At 33.9% G+C, this 24,015-nt stretch overlaps 1 protein-coding gene and 1 pseudogene across 8 annotated transcripts in view; one reads left to right on the top strand and one right to left on the bottom strand.

The window, feature by feature from the left end:
• The window catches only part of Dmd (dystrophin), a 2,157,616-nt gene that overhangs the window by 1,205,378 nt on the left and 928,223 nt on the right, over positions 1-24,015 (top strand). The gene's annotated exons all lie outside the window — the stretch shown is intronic.
• On the bottom strand, positions 13,612-13,701 carry LOC121140105 (annotated as a pseudogene).

The raw sequence follows: 24,015 nt of genomic DNA on the forward strand, positions 1-24,015 counted from the left end.
GTCTCCATTTAAACTGTACTCATAGTATCCCAGGCTTTTTCTAGCTAACTACTTGAAATAGTTCCAAAAATTGTATTGCACAACAATTGAAGAGGCTTAAATCCATTAACAGATATATATTCTGTGCAAAGACCTAATTTCCTTGCCCCAATCTTTTGAATCACTTATCCACTACTCTAAAACTCTATTTCCCTAAGGCAGTCAATTTATGTGAGCTCACAGTTTAGAGGCTTCAGTTCATGTTCATTTGACGGAGTGGCTTTGGGGATTGTGGTATAGTCCATTATGGTAGCAGTGCAACAGAGCAAAGCTGCTTAGTGCATGGGCAGAAAGGAAAAGACCAAAGACTGGGTAAGAGAGACTGATGCTGGCTTCCTCCTATGTGCCACTTCTTAATAATTTCCCAGTTTCTAATTAACACCTCTCTGAAAATCAAGCCTCCAATACATGGACCTTTGGGATGAATTAAATATCCAAGTTATAGTATGAATTATAAATTTTAGTGAACTATGACATGGAGATTAATGATTAGTAAAATAAGATATTATTTTCATTCTTTTTATCTTTTTTGAATATTTTATAGCTATCAAGAATGAGCAAATAGAGGCCGGGAAGATGATCAGTCAGTGACGTGCCAATTGTACTAGTATGAAGGCCTGAATTTAGATCCTCAGCGCCTACAGAAAAATAGAGCACTCAGTGTGCTCTTGTATCCTCAGGGCTGTAGGATAGGCAGAAAAAGGAGATTAGAATTGCCAAAAAAACACAGAAACAAACAACAGCAACAGCAAAAAACAGCTAAGCAGCCTTTTGTGGATAGGGACATTTCCCAGAGAATTAGGAATGTTGAGTTTTTAACATTTAACTACAAAATGTTTACTTACTCTGAATCTAAAGAAAGGTGTTTTTATCTTATTATGTATGCTTTTTAATCCAATTATTTATCTTTGACAAAACCTGTAAAATGTTTTCCATAGCCAGCCAGCCTAACTAAGCCAATCACTGATGTCCAGTTTCAGCAAGAGACCCTGCCTGATTCCAAACATAAATTGTAGAGTGATAGAGGAAGTCACCTGTTATAGAATCTTTGGCACTCACTCATGGATAAACACATCCCCAAAACACAATGAGTCAATTGGTTATGTATAAATTCTGAAGCCATTATGATAATGCATCAGAGAATGGGGAAAATCCCTCTTAATAAATACATAGATTTTGAGATATAAAGATGCTAAAGTATTGTAAAGTAACTCTTTTGACAGTAATGCTAAATATTTAAGTAATTAGTACTTGCTTATGCTATTTGTTTTCTTGATTGCTTAGTTGTTAAAAGAATTGTATAGCAAGCCCTCCTTAAGAAGAAGAGGAATGTTGCCCTGAAATTTTACCCAAGGCACTCTCAAGGTTCCTAATAAAAACAAAAAATAATGAACAGAATTCTCTTTAGTACATAGAATCTTAGAGAAAATATAAAAATAAATAATGAACATTTATGTTTTATCATATAATGTAATAAAATATGTGATTTACATGTTAGCTCTTTTAAAGACAATTACCATTCTTACATAAGAAGAAAGTCCATTCCCCCTTATGATTAACTTTTAGTTTTTCAATGTATTAGATATGAGCATTTTGAGATGTTTTAAACCTGAGAAATCTGATGGCTTCAGGGTTCAGGCAATAGATTACCTGTGAAGATTAGAATTGCAAACAAACAAAAAACAATAAGAAAAACAGCACAAGCAGCCTTTTGAGGATAGGGACATTTTCCAGATAATTGGGAAATGTTGACATTTTAGGATCTAGCTACAATATTTTCTTACTCGGAATCTCGAATCTAAGTTAATGTGTTTTTTAATCGTATTTTGTATGCTATGTAATCAAATTGTTTGTCTTTGAAAAATGTATACATATTTTCATGATGCTTGAAGAATTCTCCTTTGTATTTCTTTGATGCAGTTTTTGATGTGTGCAATGAAAAATTAAAAATTGGGGATAGTCATTAAAAAGGGTAAAATATTATTTTTCTTATTAGTACTATTTCATCCCTCACTACTCTTTTACTTATAGTTATATTCTGTTAGAATAACCATGTTATGCTTCCAGTGTCTTCACACTATACCTGAGGAGATAAAGATATAAGGAGAAGATGAGGGTTTGAGTTAAAAGTCAAAACTCAAAACAGGACTACATACTGGCTATCTGATTAGAGGTAAATGACAGCATATTTTACTCTTTCAGTATCTATTGATAAATCAATATAGGAGCAGAATGATAAGAAGGGGTGCTTGGTAGTCCCTCCACTGGTGTCTTATATGCAGTCCTGTACTGGTATATCATTATTCATCAAGGTTTATTCTTCTGCACTGGGTTTTGTTCTCATTTAGATTATCCTATGAAAGAAAGACTAAAATTAAGAATCATTTCCAATCCACAATACTCAAACTTATAGTATGTGCTCTACCTTTCAAGTGATTAATATTTGAGTGTGTCTGAATAGTTGGAGAAGCTGTTTTTACTTTCAGGTCTATAGCCATACACTCTGAGTGCTCCTGATCACTTCTGATTTCACTTTGAGATGGTTTAAGAGTTAGAATAGTAATTCTAATTTTATGGTCTGAAACAATGGTGCAACAGAGTAGATTGGCTTTGATTTGTCCCTGCCTCATAACTGAGCTTACCCTACTTGTGGTATGGATCAAGATGCTTTCTTCCTCAGAGATAATCAGCACTCTTAACAAGTCACCATGTCTAATTGATTTACATTATGAGGATATTAAAGCCATGACAAAAACTTCAGTACTTAATACCATTTATTAGTAAGGAGAGCCAGAGTATTGTGTTATAATGACCATAATATGCTTATATGTTTATATACTTTCATGTATTTTATTAAAATGGCACATCTATATGGGTCCCTTAGTGATCATGTAAGATCTTGAGTTAGAGGCCAATAGTTAGTAAGGTGCAGAAACAGATGTTAGTAGAAAGTTTATGTAGCACTCTTCCAGTTGTTATTCACTGGAGTATCTCCTCAAATAAAGTAATGCTTCAATGACAGCTTTGCTAACTTAACTTTCATTTTTGTAAAGTTCCTATTAGAAATATTGTCAAACTCCATTTTCTTCTTTGTTGTAGTTATATCATTCTCCCTATAGCTCAGCTGAGAGAGAAAAAAAGACAGTTTTCTCTTACATAGCAAAGTAACATATCCATAAAGATGATAATATGTTTTCCCCTCACTGCATATTATGAATGCCACTGAATTTACTCTCCTTATGCCTCAAAAGTGTATCCCCTGTGATTTCTATATTTTAAATTTTATTAAAATATTTTTTCAAACATTATAGTCTTATCATGGTTTCCCCTTCCCCTAATCCTCCCAATTTCACCCTACCTCCCCGCCTATTTGGGTCCATACCCTTTCTATCTCACTATAGAAAACAAACAGACATCTAAGAAAACATAAAATAAAGTAAGATAAACCAAAAGCAAACAAATTTGAATAGTGTAAAACAAAGAAACAGTAAAAAAGAAATGAACAAGTAATAAAAATGGATGCAGAGACACACGTTTGGGCACACAGCAATCATATAAAAACACAAAACTGGAAGTCGTAATGTATTTGCAAAGGATCTGCAAGGCTTAAAAATGCCCTAATTTAACTTTATGAGGCAGAACCTATAAAGATGCAGTTGGATTCATTTAGGCTTGGCTGTTGGCCCTTGGGTTCATTTGTATTTCACATATACTGCTGGGAATGGAGTGATTTGTTTCCCAGTGACACTCCCTTGGAGTAAACTAAACTTTCATTTGAAAGTAGATATCAACTATAGATAACTTCTGGGTTAGTGATGGGGGCATCAGAAATACACTGTTTCCTTGAAGCAATTTACCATCCCTGGGGTGTGGTGGGGCTCTTAAAATCTTCCCTCCTCCTCTGTATAGATCCCTAAGCATGAAAGGTGAGTGATACTGTTACTCCACTGAGGGATGAGTGGGAGAGAATATACAGTCAGATATTGGTTATTTGTGGCATTCCCTTATCCTTAAGCTTTGTTTTCTACTTCATTTCACTTGGTTGCTTTGGGCCCCTTTCTTTAACCCTATTAAACTTTTCCTTATCTATGCAAAGAGTACTTAATCCAGGTGGAATTTCTACTTATTACATAGGAAAATTAGTTTCTAATCAGATGTTGTTAGTTAGAATAAAACACACTATGTTCATCAGCTAATAAGAAAAGAGTTGAACAGAACTGTGAAATGCCATTTTAATAAAGAGAGAGAGAGAGAGAGAGAGAGAGAGAGAGAGAGAGAGAGAGAGAGAGAGAGAGAGAGAGAGAGAGAGAGAGAGAGAGAAGGGCTGCGTTTCCAGAGGACCTGGGCTTGATTCCCAATACTAATTTGCTTGCTCAAAACTGTCTTTAACTGTAGTTCCAGGGAACCCGATGCCCTTGTCTTATTGCTATAGGCACTGCAAGGTTGAGCTACGTGGGCATAATTCATGTAAAACTTTGATACAATTAACATAAAATTTAAAAAGTAAAACAGAAGAAGCTGTGTATTCTTTTTATTTTATTTTATTTAAATTAGAAACAATATTATTTTACATATCAATCCCAGTTCCCTCTCCCTCCCATTCTCCCATGACCCCATTGTCCAGCCATCCCATCCCCTTTCTGCTCCCCAGGGAGGGTGAGACATTCTATGAGGGATCAACAAAATCTGTCTCATCATTTGGGGCAGGGCCTAGGCCCTCCCCCATGTGTTTAGGCTGAGAGGGTATCCCACTACGGGAAATGGGCCCCCAAAGTTCATTTGTACACTAAGGTTAAATACTGTTCCAATACCAGAGGCCCCATATACTGTCCGGTGCTCCCAACTGGCACCTATGTTCACCGGGCTTGGTTCGATCCTATGCTGGTTTCTGAGCTTTCAGTCTGGGGTCCGCGAGCTCTCCCTTGTTCAGGTTAACGGTTTCTGTAGTTTTCCCCAGCCTGGTCTTGAACTCTTTGCTCGTCACTCCTCCCTCTCTGCAACTGGATTCCAGGAGTTTGGTTCGGTGCTTACCTTCTGTGTCTGCTTCTGCTTCCATCAACTAAGCTTTGTATTCTTTATGATGCCAAATGGATGTTGCAGTTTGGATTCATTTTATGAAGTGTGGTAGCTTGCACATTAGGCAGTGCTTTCAAAATATCCAGTTGGCTAAATTAGAAAGCCCTTACAAACATTGCCATAGAATAGTGCCTTTCTCTAATCTGAAATTAGCTCCTATGATTAGACACCTGTAGAAAAGTCCATTATTTCTTGTACTATGTAGAGATGGTGCAAATTAAAGAAATGGCATTAAAGTAATCATCTAGCTCACATGGAACTTTGATCACAAGTAGAAAAATCGTGGCTGTAAGAGATTGTTTCTTAGGCCTTCAAGCTTAATGGAACTTTTGACAAGGGAAATAATTTAAAGAGTTTATGTAAATGACAGCGTTTTCTATGGCATAGAAAGAGGTAGTAGCAGGAAAACTAATAAAAGAAGGATGCATGACACTTGAAAGGACAGCTTTTTGAGAAATGAAATTAATGAATGATCTTTATTTTAAAAGGAGCATAAAGGAGAGGAGTGGAAGTTGGGTAGGGATGTTTTCACAGATTTAATAAAATACAATACCTTAAACCAGGCTGACTGCTGGACTTAATTTGGAAAAGTAGAATGACTTGGTAGGGATAATTTTGATGCCATCTCTATATTCATTGTACCATGTTATATATTCTAAAGAGAAATAACGTACATGAAATAATTCTGGGGCTTTGTTAGCTAGTGATAAATACAACTCCTGGAAGCTAAGGAGAAAAAAAGAAATATTCTAATATTCTTCTTTATTTCTTTGAAATGCTGAATAGAATATTACAGTTTGGATTCTCTACAAAGCAGACTCAAAGGAGTTCAGTGTTTATGATACTTATTGAGGAATTCCATTCAGACTGTCACAAAGGGAGAAAAGAATAGGAGGCAGAAGTGGACAAAAAGAAAAGCTGACCTGTGATGCAGGCTCAATACCGAGTTTTGCTTAAACTTACTTTTTGAAAGAATTTCATACTTGATAATTATATTTACATTATATCCCCACCCTGTTCAACTCTTTCCATGCTCCTCTCTATCTCAAATTTATTGCTTCTTCTTTACTATTGGTATACATAAGCACACATATATATGGATATAAATTGTGAAATATGCTATGGCACTCTCATACAAGATGAGTACCCCCTTTCAAGTGAGATATGTCCCTGATATTCTCTGAAGACTACCTATTTTCTCATATTCAGATAATAATGGAGAATTTTCCAAGAATTAGCTTATTCTGAGGTTGAGCCTTACTAAGGTAGCAATTGCAATGTCATCGAACATTTCTAGATATCTGTTCCCAAAATCTCTGCAGTGTCTTGGGGAATCTAGAGATTTGAATACAGTGGCCTCAAATTAGACTGAGATAAATAGGCGGTCCTTCATATATCTACATTCATCAAGAATATCTGTAGTTTTTCATAAAAGTTCAGATCCTTGTTGTAATGTTCCCTGCAACTAAACAAATGCATTCACGAATTGAGAACTGTTGTTCATTCAACCTTAGTACTCAAACCCAGCACTCAATAAATATGTCAAATCATTCACTAGACAGCATTCACTTGAGAGAGCTCCAGGTTTGTAGTGATTAGCAGTTGAGAAATATTCCTAAATTGTGAATATTATATTCCCTAATGAGAGATAGAAATAAAAATTAAAACATGCATAAATCCACATAAAGTGAAGGAAAAATAGAAGAAAACTGGATATCCAACTTGAGTTGGATTGCTGAAAAATATTTTATAAACTTTACTATTAAACTTACATGTATATGAAAACAATGAGTTAGATACTTGCCATAAGGGGAGGGGGGAATCTTTTTTCCCTGGAAAACTACAGTCTAAGAAGAAACAAACAGAGAAGAATCTTGTTAACATATGCAGTATGCAGCATTCAAATTTAGGCTTGAATAACCCCAAATGGAGATTAGAAATTTGGCAGTAGGCTGGGTGTTGGTGGCTCATGCCTTCAATACAGCACTCCTGAGGCAGAGACAGGCCTATCTCTGTGAGTTCGAGGCCCGTCTGGTCTACAGAATGAGCTCCAGGACAGTCTCCAAAACAATACAGAGAAACCCTGTCTCGAAAAACCAAAAAAAAAAAATAATAAGAAATTTGCCATTATATGTAACTTTGAACAAGGAAAAATGAGTATATAAAGAAGAAACATGAAGCTGAGCATTGGTGGCGTACACCTTTAATCCCAGCAGTCAGGAGACAGAGGGAGGCGGATCTCTGAGTTGGAGGCCACTCTGGTCTACAGAGTGAGTTCCTGGACAGGTTGGGAAGGAATACAGAGAAAACTTGTTTCAAACAAACAAGACAAAATGAAGAAGAAGAATGAGGAGGAAATTCAGTAAATGAAGTCAAAATTGCTTTCAAAATCCTATTTTTGGCATGTCTTTTAGTCTTCCTGTGGATAAGAAGTTTGTAGTTGGTTGTTTTAACTCTTTACTCTTTGATCTTTTGGGGGCCTATCACCTAGCTCCCAAATAAATACACGGAGGCTTATTCTTAAGAATGCACAGCCTAGGCTTGACTTGTCTTTTTTTTTCCAGTCTTTGGTAACTTATCCCATCTACCTTTTGCCTCTGGACTTATACCTTTCACTATTTTCATATATCTTTTCTTTACTGATTTCTTCATGTCTTGCTGTTGTAGTAGAATGGCTGGCCCCTCGAGTCCTCCTCTTCTTCTTTTGCTCCTATATTTCTCCTTACCATATTTCCCCTTCTATTTAGCCTCTCTTCCTGCCACTTTACCCATCCTTTCTTCTGCATAGCCATTGGCCATTCGGTTCTTTACCAGACCCAGCAGGTGTTTTGAGCAGGTAAAGTAACATAGCTTCACAGTCTAACAAATGCAATGTAAAAGAATGCTGCACATCTTTGCATCACTAGACAAATATTCCACAACATAAACAAATGCAGCACATCTTAAAATAATATCCCACAAGAGCAGTTTGTGATAATTTTCTTTTTATTAGAAGTTTCTTCGTTTATGTAGAAAATGATACTCTGGGAAGTTATTTTTCTCTATTAACTGATATTCATTTACCTCCATCTGAAAATGATCCTATGTCAAAGTGTTGTGTTTGAATATCACATATTTTGATTTCTTAGAATGATAATAAAAAGAATGTCATTGTGAAAGGAAAAACTACTAATTCAGAGAATTTTGGGTAGTGGTGAGTTTGCATATTCATAGGAAGAAGTGGTGTATATAAATCATGGCCAGCTGTTGGGTTGGAGAACTAGACAACATCTAGCTAACATTTAAAATTTCTTAGTCATGGAAAATCATTTAGTTTTTAGTTAGACTCAGAAGGCAGATGGTTAACATATGACTTACAGATGGAGATAAAAGATCAGTGATTATATTATTAATGTAGAATCCATGTTATCTTGCATGCAATGACTGTAGTAGAGACATATAGGTAATGAAATTCAACTTGTAGTCAACAAGATTGTTATAGGAAAGAAGAAAGTTAAACTGTCCTATGTCTTTTATTGAGGTAGCAAATGTGTAAGAGAATGTTTAAAAATATAGCAAGAATTTTCATTTGAGCATTCTAATTTGAAATTTTTAAAACAAGTTTAGAGTATATTTTAAATTAATAACTAAGTACAACTTTAAATTTCAGAGGATACATTAAGGTTGGACATGAATATTCATATTCAGTACCATAGCTCTGGAAGACCTGAGTTTGGTTCCCAGCAGTGACATGGCTATTCACAGCCATCTGTTAATTCAGTTCTAGGGAATTCAATTTCCTCTTCTGATCTCTGAGGAAACAGTACATGCATGTTTTACACAGATATACGTGATATCCAGCACTTATGTACATAACATTTTTTAAATAAAAATCTGTTTTAAAATGTAAGTTATCTCCTCATACTCAAATCATCTGTAGCATAGTATGGGACATTTCTTCCATGGTTTATTATTTCAATTTCTTATAATTATTAGGTGACTGAAGGATATTATTTAGCTGTGAAGTTATTTAGAGTATTTTATGAATTTTTGCTGTATTTCTCATACAACATAATTTTTAAGATTTTTATTTAAGTGTGGCATACATTGTAGAAAAGCACATAAAATAGTACTGATTGATTTCCAAACACTAAGAATATTTTTTAAACTAGCCTTTCAATTAAAAATAGCTTTGGGAGCCCATTCCAAATAAAAGGATGCTCTCTCAGCCTGGACACATGGGGAAGGGCCTAGGTCCTGCCCAGGATGAAATGACAGACTTTAGAGATCTCACCCAAGGAGGGTCTCACCCTCCCTGGGGAATGATGTGGGGATTGGGTGGGGGGCTGGGAGGCTGGGGGGCTGGTGGAGGGAGAAGGGAGGAGAGGTGGTAGAGGGAGCTGGGACTGACATGTGAATCATTCACGTTTCTAATTTAAACAAAAACATATATTGAGAAAAAATAGAACTTCAATTACATTCCAGACTGCCCCATTTCCTGTCAATGAAGATTAGTTTGGTATAAATAGTTTAAGCTTGATATAGTTTTCATCTATAAATATATTTATATTTATATATGTAATATACAAGTTATCTATAAATATATAAGTATGGTTAACAATAGCATATTTACATATATGGTCAGAATTTGCTTGGTGATGTACATTTGGTGTTGCACTGACTTCTTCTCTACCTCTTCTTTACAAACACTAGGTCTTGCTTCAATCAACATAAAATCTATGGCTTTCACATTTTTCTGCTCTTCCATAATCATTCTCCCTGTGTGTCTCTTTCTACAAATATCCTAGAAAAATTCTAAAATGACATTTTGAAGAACTAATACATTAGAATTGTCATGGAGCTTGTTAATAATTCTGGTAGCTAAGTCCCTACCATGGTTTATCTGACAGGGAAGTAGACACCACTTTGCACTCTCATGTCTTTGCAATATGTCATATCTTCTTTTGGTATCCTTATTAATGGAGTTACTAGGTTGCTTCTATATACAGACTTTAATATTACATAAAGTCATTTACAACATTTCTCATTAGAGGAAATCTTCTGTCCCTGTCTTCTTCTATCAATGCATTTATCTCCATCTTAATTACAGTGTAGTTACTTGCAAACCTGCCTGGCTTCCTACCTGTAATGCCCTAGAGAGACATGACTTGGCATTCCTTTGTGTTCTCTGCATTAGTGAGTATAACTGTTTACAAATCCTGAGTTTTAAATATATATTCATTGTCTGGAATCCTCAAGACTAGGAGAATTTATTCCCCTAGGATTATTAAGAAATTAAATTTGTAATCGCAAAGGATGAGATGTTATTATAGCTTGAGGTATACGGGTCTAACAGTGTTCTAAAATTTGAGAACATAACCATCATTATCACAAGAAAGATCATGATTGTTAATTTTCAGATTGTTGTAATGACTCCCAGTACAGAAAGTGTTGCCAAAATCAAACATTTGCATATTTTATTTACCTGCCAATGGCCTAATTAGGTTTGATTTGCTCACATAAATGGTTTTAGTGATAACAGGAAAATATGTGCATGTCCATGTATTTAAATTATGAGTATTTCTGTTTCGTTATTTTTTTTACAACTTTAGCAATTTACCTCTGGGTTTGGTTGGTACCTTCAATTAAGAATCCTATATACAGGTTAACTATTTTAATAGTTAATGTTCAGTTTTATAGATAGTCCTCTTCTTGCTTTTTTTTCATAATTACAAACTGTATTTCAGTTTCTATTTTTGTTTCTGTGAAAGAAATACACAATGAAAGATTTTTAAAGGACGAAGTGTTTATTTTGGTTTATAGTTCCAATGGGATACAGTGCAGTATGGCAGGGAAAACATGGTGACAGACAGAGAAAAAATTGTAACACAACAGTAGAAGATCAGGTTGTATCTGTACTGAAAATGCAGAGAGTGAACAGGAAGTGGACCTGGATGATGAAACCTCAAGACTTGCCTCAGTCATTCACTCCATTTATCATGATATCACCTCCCAATTTCCCAACTTTCTCAGATATCAACATCAGCTATGGATCAAATGTTCAAGCCCATGAGCCTAGGGAAAGGATATCTTACATTCAAAGTTCAACAAAATGTTTCATTACTAATAAATTGTGTTTGTATTTAGAACTTGAAATAATAAAAAAGTATAGTATAGTTATATTAACTATTTTCTAGGTGTTTTTCTAATATTGGAACTATGAGATCTCCTACTCCTATTCACCCCTCTCTCTGCATCTCTGCATTGCTTTGTTCCTCTCCAGTCTACTCACAATTCCCCTTAAAGCAAAAAAAAAATAATGTCTTCTTTCCTTGATTACGGCATGGCACATGGATGCAAATATTCTAGAACCCAATTTTCCAACCATTTTCATATATCTCTCTTCCCTTCTCTTAGTAACTCTGCATCTCACCTTTCATAATTGACCTAGAAATCAACCTAAATTTGACTACTCTATTCAGTCTTAATTCTTTGTATGTGTTCTGTCCTAACACAGGTTTCAGAAAATTTCTCTCTAAATGGACACATTGCAAACATTTAATGCTATGTGGTCTCTATTTCAGCTACTCAGCCATGTTTTTGTAATATAAAAGCGTAATGAGAAAATAAATGCATGGTTTAAGCCTAGTTTTGTTCCAATTGAACTTTGTTTATGAGCAATGGAATTTGAATCCCTTATCATTTTCATGTATCAGAAAATATCATTCATGTATAATCTTTTAAGTCAAAAATTCATTATTGGTCTTCAAAGTAGCAAACAGGAGTTGACATATTAGCTGTAGTGGTAGATATCTTTTTCAAAATAATTTTATTAATCTCTATATTTCATTACTTGTGTGGTATCTTAGGGTTTCTTTTGCTGTGGTGAAACACCACGACCAAGATGACAGAGAGAGAGAGAGAGAGAGAGAGAGAGAGAGAGAGAGAGAGAGAGAGAGAGAGAGAGAGAGAGAGAGAGAGAGAGAGAGAGAGAGAGAGAGAGAGAGAGAGAGAGAGAGAGAGAGAGAGAGAGAGCCCCTAGGCTCCTTATCCCCTGGAAGCAGGAAATGATACAGAGGTCATGTTGAGCTGTTAGTTACTGTCTTGCTCTTCATGGCTTGCTCAGCCTGCTTTGTTATACTATCCTAAACCACAAGTCCAGAAGTGGTATCACCTACAGTGAGTTAGACCCTCCAATATCAATCTTCAATTAGAAAATGTCTTACAGTCTTGCCCACAGCCAATCCTATGGAGGCCTTTTCTCAGTTAGTATTGCCTTTCCTCAAACAAGCCTAGAATGTCAAGTTAACATAAAAACAAGACAGCACACACTCTCTTCACCATTTCACATCTTTAAAATACTTATTTTTATGTGTTCATGAGAGTTTTGCCTGCAAGTAAGTATGTGCACCCCATGCATTCTTGGTCCCAACAAGAGAAAATAAAAGGATGTCAGATACATCGGCAGTGGAATTAAGGATTCTCATAAGTCATGATGTGGGTGCAGGGAACCAAACCCAGGCCCTCGGAAAGATAAAAATGTTCTCTTAACTTCTGGGCCATCTTTCCAGCCCCAAAAATGTATTATTATTTGAAAACTAAAGTAAGAGCACTAAAACCATTTTTTCCTGTACAAGTGCAATGATAGAAGAGTTTCATGTGCAATTCAAAGACATGAGCCACAATGTAAAGTACAGGTGCCCACCATATATGCTTCTGCAAGCATTCAGAGGAGATTGTGAAATAATACTTTATCTATGATCATATAGCCACAGTATTAATAATATAAAATATGTGTGCGTTTGTGAAATGTAATAACTTTGTAATTAATTAGAAAGCACCAGAAAAAGCAAGAGATTTCCTAAGGTATCTCCAAACTCTGATTTATTGCTTATATACAGTAATTTGCCAAATGACACCCTAGTGAATTCAAAGAATTAATGTTCCTCCCTTACTAACTTTCACTGGGGGACATAAAAACCATGGCTATTTGCCAATTAACACAAGAAGGAATGTATGCAGAGTCAAGAATAGTGGGCAAAGGGGTTAAGAAGGGTTACTTTAACCATTTAGTTCATGAAACATTATTCATCAACAATCTGCTTAAAATGCTAAAGGAAGTGGTGAACACATTTTTGCAAATGTAAATCTTTCAGAATGACTACATGATGATTTCTACTAGTACCTTCAAAGTTAGCAGCAAACAGTTTATTTATTTATTAGCTGGATCTGGCTAAATTCCAAACATTTATCATTAAAAAAAGAATGTTCAGTAGCAGGGGCAAATGACAAAACACTACAATAGGAGTAGGTGTTAAAGGAAATGGTAAAGCCACAAAAATTATTCTTTCATGCTACATAAGATTTTTAGCAGCTGACTTACCTTTAATTTATAGTATGCAATTGACAGAGTAATGGATATAATGAGAAACTTTATAAAAACCTATCACATTAGTTTTTATTATTACCCATTCTTTTAGAACCAACATCATCAATCCCATAATCCTTTTTTGCCCTCTTGTTTCTTCTTGTATGTATTGAAACTCACACTAAACAATGAGTTCTAGGTTGAAAAAGAAGATTTATTTTGCACCTGTATAACTTGCATTTGTTCCCTGTTTTGATTTTGAATATATTTCTAATTATTAGGAACAATATCCTAGTTTATTACAAACTGATTAAAATATATTTGAAGCACTAACATAGAAAACTACCCAAACATTTCACAGATACTTGAATCTGTGTTCATTAAATAATCAAGATAATTGTTAGCCAAGAAAGTTTGAAACAGGTGGATCTTTCTAGGATTTGGAGTCAAAGGACTAAAACATAATCTCTTCTAATTAGAAGTCATTAATTCTATGTCATGAAAAACTTTATTATTTTTATTTAAATAACTTTTTTCATTTATTTTACATACTAAACAGTTTTCCCTCTCTGCTCTCCTCCTATCTCCTCCCCTTTCTTATCTACCCCCTCCTTATCACACACCTCCTACATCTCCATTCAGAAAGTGACAGGGCAAACTGTCCTATTAAGGATGGGCCCCTTTATTTCCATTGAAGTGGAAATTGTGTGCTGTGGTTCATGGACTTTGTGGGTTTTACATGTTGAAAAAGTGAACATTTGGTACAGAAGATTTCTTCTGAAAGGAGGTTAGTTTACGTGGAAATCTCAAAGTGGTAAATACCAGTGGGCATTTGTATGGTGATATTTCTATGATTCTCTAAAAGCTGTTATAAGCATAATAACTCTCCTGCCTAGGGTTTCTCAGCCCACCAGAGGATTTTTGGACATTATCCCTTCATTGTACATCCCGAGGACAGAAACTAAGTAGGGATGAAAGGTATTCTCTCACTGGTTGCTTGCTGGTGGAGGAGATAATAAAGTGAGGACTCTAGGCTCTGTTCACAGGGTCTAAAGTGTTATGGACATAAATCTCTGTTATCTTAATGTGTCTGGAAGCGAGTTTTAATTTGCTTGTCTGCTGTGGTTCATAAGATAGCTATCATCTGATGCTAAAGAAACCTTTGAAATCAGAATGCAATTTATTTTTGTTTTTTCAAGACAGGCTTTCTCTTTGTATCTTTGGAGCCTGTCCTGGAACTCACTCACTCTGTAGACCAGCCTGGCCTTGAACTCACAGAGTTCTGCCTGCCTCTGCCATGCGGGTGGTGGGATTAAAGGAGTGCACCACCACTGCCTGGCCAGAAGATATTTTTTTTAAAGAAAGGATAGAAACAGAAAACTTTAGTCATTAGATTATTTTCTCCAATATTACACAATGCCTGTGAATACATCATGTGATGCTGCATAACTTACACAGTTTTTACAAATGCTACATGTAATTAATTTTTGACACAGAGGGAATATACTAGAATGTGTATTTCTGCCACATAAACAGAATTAAAAACTGAAGACATATATAGAAAATATCTCTGATTTGATTTTAAAAGGAAAATTAAGTGTTTGCCAACTAACTGGAAGGGACCCAACAAAGATTATAGTACCTTTAACAAATGAAGAAATTTCTTCCTTGTGGAAGGATCATGAATATTGGCAAAGGGCTTGCAGTGACATTTTGGGAATGATTAGTAACAATTATCCCCAAACAGAGAGAATCAAATTCATAAAGAAAACAATTTGGATCCTTCCATGTATTGTAAGTAAAATGCCAGTCTCCATAGTTCTTACATTCTACACTGATGCAAACAAGTCAGGAAAGGCAGGTTAAAAATCAGGAAAAATAAGTAAGGTAATTCAAATCCCTTACAACTCTGTATAAAAGGCAGAGTTGTAAGCCATTCTCATGGTACTTATGGATTTTACATAATTAGATGGCATATTTTCAAGTAACATTTGAACTTTGTTAACAAGCTGACTTTGAATAGTAAGAAAAGTATCTCTTTAGACTAGAGGGTCAAGGAGCTTGAAACATTATACATCATGTTAACATAATTTGATACTCAGTTCTTCAAAATGCAGAATAGTTTATAACATTGAAACAGGTGGAAATATTTCAAGTCATCTGAAACCATTTTCACTGCAACAAGGCAAATAATGACACTTGTGTTTATAATGTGCAAGCTTGTGGCAACATAATTTGTAAAAATATCTCATGGTGCTCTTTGATTATTCTATGACATTGAAGTAATTTCTTTAAATTTAAAAGAATAGAAGAAGAAATTCAGTGAAAGCATTAGTGAATTTGAAATTACCATTTTAAATTTATTTTTCATATTTATTATTGAATAAATGAGGACAAAAAAGAAAAGCATTGGGTGTTATATATACTTTTTATATACAGGATCATTGTAGATCCTCACAATGAAGTTTTACTGTATCCTAATTGTAAGTCAGGTTCTTAGGGAGCATGATGCAAGTAGTATCTATCATTAAATTTTGCTCATTTATTTGCTACATTAATATACTATGGAGTCCAAGGTAGCATTGATTAGAAGCATTGTGTGTGATTTAGAATTTTTACTTTTACAATGATTTTAGTGTCGTGAAAGGCTTTTTATATTCTTAGAATCTCCTTACTAGTCAATTCTTGATGCCAATAAGTTTAAATAAATTGTTGATGGCACTTCACAACCCTTTGATCAATGTTTGGGGTCATATATTACTTATGTGTGAGTCAAATTTCTGCTCCTGTGAAAAAATATCGAGAACAATGGAATTGGAGGTTTGGCGTACTTGGATCCAATTCTGAACGTCCCACTGATTTCCAATAGTACAGAAATGGGACCAAGCCTTTCTACTTGAACATTTGGCAGAATATACACAATACAGACTACAACCCCCAACTTAATAGTAAGGCACAAAAGATATTCACTTCATTTGTAGTTATATGATCTACAGAGATAATAAGTGGTTTAGTGAAAATTGCTTTCATCTGTCTCATATCATACCAAATGTCCTATGTTGACTGTCATATGATTGACATTGGATCAACATTTCATTTCCCATTTCTTCCTTTCCTGAACCTGTATAGTTAACTGCTGTCTTGCTACTAACTATATTGTAAATACATATCACCTATGTAGAATACTTGCAACCATATTTCTCCATCTTGGCATATGCCTCTCTAAGCCAATTTAAGGTGAACATGGAGATGATATTTTGTGGTGCTTTAATTTATGGAATGCCAATAGGTAATACGTTATTGTTTATCAAACATTTCTCAATACAATTCAAATTCAGAGGAATCATGGCTAGTTGAAATTGGTGTAAAAAATTCAAAGCTCCCATGGACTCAGGCAGGATCTGTACTGAGAAGTCAATAAGATAGATATTCACAGAACATGTGCAAGATTTGATTGATAAATTAAATAATATATTTGTATGCAGTAATCACTGTACCAACATTTTAAAATGCTTAGTTAAAATTTCTTTACTACTTAGAGTGAAAAATAATCAAAGTATTCTACAGAGAAACATTCAAAACACATATAACATATGTAAAATTTTGATAATTACTTGTAGAATCTACTATATGACTTCCAAAAAGTAGTATTGTTTCATAAATCAATAGATTATTTTTGAACTTAATAAATGTTCATGTCTATTATGCTTCATGCCATGTATAAAAAACATAGCTTTTAAAAGAAAATTATCAGTAATATTTTAAAACTAGTGTTTTATTATACCACCAGCTCAAAGTGAACTAAACATATCTTAATAAAGACAGAAAAGTTTTTAGCTACTTTAGTATGATTCAGCGTAAAATATAGTATCCTTCAAGTTTCTAAAATTTCAGATAGATGAACCAACTATTTCAGGATATTGATTTTACTATAGTTAATTTAAAAAAGGTGTGAACTAGTAAACTTTTCTCTGAATAATAGGAATTACAAGTATTCTCATGTTTTCAGGCTGATCTAAACCAATGTGGGCTTTGAAAACGCAGAACTATATGCCTAATGTTCTCAGTCATCTACTTTACTTCTGTATTACGGTAGATAATCTCAAAATCTATTTTGAAAATGTTTGCGTTTCAAATAATTATGAAACTTCACCTAACATAAATTTTAGTTGAATTATGTTTTGAAATTCTCTTAAAATATTATTTGGTTATGACTTCAGCTGTTTGTTATCATACCAAAATGTGATGTGAAGAATACCAGTTACTTAAAGTATCACTCATACCAGAATTTGAATAAGAAGTCATGTCAGGGATCATTGACTTCTTTAATCACAATGGGAATACTTTTTCTTTGATATAATCAGTTGTTTATTTCTCACCAAGAAAAATATGATAATACCAAAAATTGTAAATAGTGGTCCCTAACAAAATCATTCCATTACATATAAAAATTAAATTAATGCTTTTTACATATAAAATAATTTATATGTGTGTGTTTATGTACATGTATGTGAATGTATGGCAAGATACAGAAACAAATAGAATATGCATTATATTACTTATAGTTTTCTAGTAGCAGATCAGATGAGGGTAGACATGCTAGGTCAGTATAACATATTAGAATTAACTTATCAGCATGCAATATAGTTGTTGAAAGATCAGTATAGATACAAACTATAGAAATAGTTTTTATCTGCAGTTTTTAATCCACAGATACTGAACCTGCAGTTTAGAGGTTAACCTTGCAAACAGATACTTGCATACATACAGTATTTTTTTCTGTCAAATAAATAAACGTGATGTCAATTTAAGCATTACTTTCATACATGAGGTGTATTAATAACAGAATGTTGTTTCTTCATATAACCAAATTATCATAGTGTGAAAAAATAACTTTTTATTTAGGAAATTTGCATCACATGCAATTATTACAATGGTGTGTGTGTGTGTGTGTGTGTGTGTGTGTAATGGGACTCGCTTTATCCAACTTCTGAACCATAATTTTTAAAAGACAAAAATATAGTGTAATAACAGTGGGTTTTCTGAAATCTACTTCAACGAAGCAAAAGCAATTATGTACATTCACACAGCACTGACAAGGAGAAACAAAACTGGGGATAGCAAAGAAGTTACATTAGTCTTCTTGACATGTTCCTGCAGTGTGATTTATTATGTAGACAATCAGCTCAACTGTTCAAGTTTGATATCCTTGGAATCATTTGAAATTTAAATTTTAATGAAAATTCATTAATTCCAAGCCCAAAAGAAGTGATTCTAATTGCTTTTGAGAAACAGACTATGAAAGAATTCTTCAGCAAATTTGTTCCATCATTTTTCCTGTTTATCATTGGTTGCCTTGTAGGTACTTAATTGAAGGTCCTCTGATTATCAGCAAGGGTTGATGTCAGTGAACTCCATGCATTTTAAAGAATAGACCAGATGTTTAAGGATCAAGAGATGCATCAATAGAGTGCTAGTGTGAATGCAAAATTTTAATTATCTACAAGAAGCAAATAAAAGCATAAGCATTCCCCCTTTTCACCTGAAGGAAATGAATGCCTAAGCAGCATGTTAAGAATGAATGAAGTCTAAGGTGTAAAGGAATTTGATTAGGAAACTATTATTGATATAATATGTATTCTATTTGCTTCTTTAGCTTACCATACATTCACATACACACACAAACACACACACACACACACACACACACACACACACACACACACACACAGAGAGAGAGAGAGAGAGAGAGAGAGAGAGAGAGAGAGAGAGAGAGAGAGAGAGAGAGAGAGAGACTGAGAGGTAGTTTGACACACAAGCATGTATTATAGACAATCTAGAGAAATATATTTTAATGATGATTTAGTACAAAAATTGCTTTCACATACTCAGGGGTAAATGTTTGGGAAAGTAGCACATTATGGCTCATACTTAAGCCATTCACTAGTTTAATGTTTGGCAGGCTCTAAATTAATGTATATGCTTTTATCTCCAGAATTAATGATTCAATAATACAGAACTACTCAAAGACATTTAAAGTCTTCTGAAAGAGATGACATTCAAAGTTTCTTGTGAATGTACATTTTGAAATTGTGAATAGCAGTGAAATAACAAGATAGAAAGGGAAAATAATGATTCCATAAATATGCACATACATGAATTCCATCTTTTCAATAATTTACATGTAATCAAGTCTTATAACATTTACCTAAAAACACCATTTAATTAGTAATTAATGTTTAAGGAAAATAGATACTCTAACATTAGGTAATTAATAATTTATAGAGACTGTGATGGAATGTATCATATAATAAATTGTTATTATTTTAATAAAAGTAAAAATTCTCCCATAGATGCATGATTTTGTCAGATTATTTGTGTTGATGACATTAGCTCAAAATTTTTAATTTACCCTTGAGTATTGTAGCACTGCTAACTCAAATTATTTACACATCTTCATAATAATTATCATATACTTAATATGATATTTCATAATTTCAAAATGTAATTCAGGAATTCAATTTCAGTATTCTTTTAATCTGGAACAACCATCTTATTAGAATAATTTACAAGATATATGTTGTGGAATTTTTGAATAAGCATGAATAACATGAAAATATTTTATTTCATGAACTCAATGGTTTTCTACATATTGTATCTAGACACTTTAGACCTGGGAATATATGATAAAAATTTTTATGATAAAGTTTTATCATTAGGTTATTACTGTACTGTTTAAATCATAGACAATATTTTCATTTTCTTTCTCTACCTGGGTCAACATCTTGGCAATATGTTCATGTGGAAGTATAAGTCTAAACCATAATATACTCAACTTATAGATTCATAATTTGTTTAAGAGTTAGGTTGCAAAATCTCTAGCCATGAACCACACCCTAGTATATATCTTATCTTTTTTACCTGAGTATTGTCCTGAAGGCATCTTCATGTTTGGGAAAGGATATAGAAGCATAACTATGTGAAGTGTATTATAATACCTATTTCACTCTTTTTAAGATTATAAATTGACCTGCATAGAAGTTTTTTTGTCATAACACTAAGATACTTCATCTCATTAATTGAAATTGAGCAGCAGGGGCCCATATGTAATTTGTGAATAAAATTCAGTAAAATTATGAAGTATCAAGTTATCCAGTTTGTGTTATCTGAAAATAACTAAGAAAGCCAAGTGTAGTATTTACCTTTCTTTAGTCTTTCCTAACATATATTTATAGCACTTTACAAGCTTCAGAGATTTGGATTTGGTCATAGTGTCACTCACACGTAATATTAGCACTCAGGAGGCAAGAACAGGATAATAGTGAGTTCTAGATCAGCCTGTCTACTTAACAATTCCGCATTCTAACACACACACACACACACACACACACACACACACACACACACATACCATCACCACCACCACCACCATCATAGTACAAACAATGTTTGATATTTTTCATAAGTATAACAATGAACTTTTATTGAGGACTTCTCTGTCAGTCTGGTGTCCAGCCAGATTTATTCAGCCCCATTTTACACATGATGAAACAGAAACAAAAAAAAGTAAAGCTCAGAAATTTCTCTTAGGTTGCTCATTACTTGAATATGCAACTGTATTTTTCTCTTAATCACTGGAAAATGATATTTTTATTTTACTCAAAATGCACTAAAGTACAAATCTAATATCTGAAAGTAAATTCTAAATGCCAAGACTAGGTTTCAGTTACTCAGTAAACATTATATTCATTATTTTCTTGTTTTTTAAAACTCCCAACATTTTCATAAAATGATTTTCACTATGGACAATGTAGACTTGTTCAAAATATTAAATTCTAGTTAAATTTGTCATTGCTTACTGCATGTTCTAGAAAGGTGATCTTGCTTCCAGGATAATGGTGTGGAAAACATATATCTCAATATGAAAACTAAGACTGAGTATAGCGACTACTCAGAAACCCTGACACAATACATTCCTTACTCTATTGTGATTCTGATATGAATGAATTTTGGTTATTATTAAATTGGTGGCAGCAGTCTAAAGACAATGGATGCCAACAATTGGACAATCAGTTTCCACTAGCTGTAGATGTCAGTCCTTTGCCCACAAAATCAAAAGGTTCAGTAATAATTCACTAGTTTTTATAGTTTGCCTGCTGAAATGTGATCACTGAAAAGTATAGAGTAACCACCCAATGTTGGATAGACTACAACACTCACTTAAGCTTTTAATTTCTTGAAGGAACTTTATAACTCTCATTTATAGCTCTCTGTCACCATTTAAACTTTCTAGGGTCATCCATGAACCCAATGAAAAGAAATTAGCTCATGAATGTAATTGACCCTTAAATTATATAACCATGGAAGTAATCAATAGTTCTAATGGATGTGGCATTTCAGTGCAGAGGTCAAGTTTTTCTGAGGAAGATTGCATGAATTAAAGAAAAATTCTAAACCAGTTATTTACTCCTACTTTGTCATCACCCTTATGCATAATGAATACAAGTATAATATAACATAATCAAGACACTTCATTCCCCTGCTTTTGCATTTCTTTGACTATCAAAAAACTAATTTTATGTTCTGAACATTATCGTATTATATTTATTAAATATCTCAATACCAGCATGAGTATCTGATTTTCTCCTACACTATGCATGGTTACTCCTTAGCACTGGCTTCTTCTTTATTTGTCTCTATACATGCTAGACCCTTTCTGATTTTTTCTGTCACTTACTCTACAGCTTTTCCCTCTTCAGTTTCAAATCTCTTGGGATTAAAAGCCCAGTATGATCCACCTTATTTTTAAAAGCCATTCTATAATATACTAATTTATACTGACTTTTCGACTGCCATATAAAGTGACATATTTAATTTCTGTTCAGTATCTATTTCAATTAATGATAAAACATCTCATGCTTTAGCTCATATTCCTTTGTGGAGTTTTTAATCTCTTCATGTATACTCATTTCGATTAGTTCTGCTGTCATTACCAGTTACTAAACTTCAGCCTTTTCATGCTCTCTTATGGCATCAGTTAATATTAAGCAATTTCAATTCAAATAATACAAAGATCTTGTATAAAAACATCTAAATGCAGATCCTTTGCATTTTGAAAGTTAGAATGAAACTTTTTGGTCATATAGTCCCAACCTCTCATTTTCTAGATAGGAATATTCACTCTGATAAGTGGCAGAGTTTTTCTCTAATGACCAAAGTCTCATTTTTAAAAGTATATGGTATATTTGATCATATTCCCCCTCTTCTACTGACCCAATTTTATACCCCCATTCTCTTCTCTCAAAAATGAGCAGCTTCTTTGAATTACTTCTGAGATTGTCATATTGGATTGGGACAACCCATAGCCTTCCTCTTGAAATGTTTTTGTAAAAGATGATTTGATTTTTGGAAGCAATTTTTTTCATTTCTATTGAATCTCTGTCTCATTTTCTCTATGTTTTGATCTATTCTTATTGTTTATCACATTGTAGCTTTTTCTTTCCCAGTGCAAACAAAACATGGTTTCACTAAATATACATAGAGAATAGAATGAACAAAGAGAAAAATATGTCTTTGCTAAAAGTTCAACCTTCCATAGGCAATTTCCATAGCTTCAGCAGTATCCTATATGAGGCCTTAGGGATACGGAAGCCTATGAACAACCAGTCAGGTAATTGTAGCATTAGCAAATATTTGTCATGAGTTCTTTAAGGAGAAATCATTTCCAAAGGAAAAAATGTACATTGATGAACTCATTTTTAAAAGAAAGAGAAAATGTTATTTGTGACTGTGTTTTCTTTTCTTTATCTCTCAGATTCCCCTCTTACAAAAACAAATGTGTTAAAAAACATATATATATATATATGTATATATATATGATACTTGATTATGGATAAATGTGAGCAATTACCACTAAATATGCATAGCTTCAGAAGTTCAATGGAAATAATTTGTTTTTGTCTGTGCAGATGGAATGTTTTAAAATATTTATTAATGTAGATTGAGGTATATATCATACCTTTAAGAAACATTTATAAAACTAGTAAGAGAGACATGGCCAAGGAAATAAATTATTGGTTTTGGAAAATAAAAGTAAACTTATAAACAAAGGAAAAGTTAAGTGTAGATGCTACCAAAAGTACAGTTAAATAGGACCGTGCCAGGGGATACCATTTAAACTAAGCTTCTATATGTGGGTGACAATTATGTGACTTGATCTGTAGAGGGGGTGCTGTCAGCAGCACCAGGCCCTGTCCCAGGGGCATGAACTGGCTTTTGGGAGCACATTCCCTATGGTGGGATACGTTGCTCAGCATTCATACATGGGCAGAAGAGCTCGGTCCTTTCTCAACTTGGTATGCCAGACTCTTTTGACTCTCCAAGGAAGGCCTTACCTCCTTTGAGCAGTGGATGGGGGTGGGAAGGGTAGAAGGCAGGGAGTGGGGGAAGGGGAGGTAGGGGTAATTGAGGTTGGTATGTAATGTGAAATATAAGTTTTTAATAAAAAATCCCTTTTAGCACATGGGGAAAAACTAAACCTCAAAGAATAAGTA

The sequence above is a fragment of the Mesocricetus auratus genome, unplaced genomic scaffold (genome assembly GCF_017639785.1).
Source record: "Mesocricetus auratus isolate SY011 unplaced genomic scaffold, BCM_Maur_2.0 Super-Scaffold_100003, whole genome shotgun sequence".
NCBI classification, from domain to species: Eukaryota; Metazoa; Chordata; class Mammalia; order Rodentia; family Cricetidae; genus Mesocricetus; species Mesocricetus auratus.